We start from the raw sequence: 829 nt of genomic DNA on the forward strand, positions 1-829 counted from the left end.
CTGACGCAGCCGCTGCAAGTCTGCAACTGCAAGCAGCGGTGTTGAGAGACGCCAAATTCAGCTTCTATAAAGGCGAACCAGAACGCAACTCGCCAGCTGGGACATCAATTACTTCAACCATGAATTGCTCTTCCTGTTCTGGAATTAAATTATAACTGTTTGCTTTGTGGCAGAGCACAAGCAGCAGTCGGATACCTTGTTTTTCCGTTTTATATTTTCAATATATTTTTTTCAATATTTTTCCGTTTTATATTTCAATAGGCCTGCACATCATTTTAGGTCGTTAGGGTAGTATATTAAAAGTTTCGTCCAGATTTGAACAGTAGAATATAAGGTATATTGGGCTCACTGCGAATTTTGAACCGTATGGCCGCATAACTCGTAAACGAAGGCAAAATCGAAAAAATATAACTCAGCACTCACTGCAGTGCGTGACAGAGAGCGCATTTTCTCGTCGACGGAAACGTGAAGTCACGGACAGACGGACGGTCAGACAGACGGACAAACGAGCACAATAGGGCATTTTTTTCAATAAATGAGAAAATTCGCTAAAAAATTCACCACTCAAACATCACCAACACGTCTGTCAAGTTTCATTCAGATACGTCTGTAGAGGCCTCCAATGTTAAACCTGGTTAAAACCTGGTTAAAATTAAAATTAATTAGGTTAGTTAGTCGAGTTAATTGTAACCTCACTGCAGCCTTGTCCTCCAACGTTTGGGGTATGTCCTTAAATAGCTGCTAATTTGTTCCTCAAACTTGCAATATTTCCTTGTTTATTAATTGCACCTAATATCGACTTCATCCTAATTTGTATTGTATTTCATTC

The sequence above is a fragment of the Hyalella azteca genome, unplaced genomic scaffold (genome assembly GCF_000764305.2).
Source record: "Hyalella azteca isolate HAZT.00-mixed unplaced genomic scaffold, Hazt_2.0.2 contig5, whole genome shotgun sequence".
NCBI lineage: Eukaryota > Metazoa > Arthropoda > Malacostraca > Amphipoda > Hyalellidae > Hyalella > Hyalella azteca.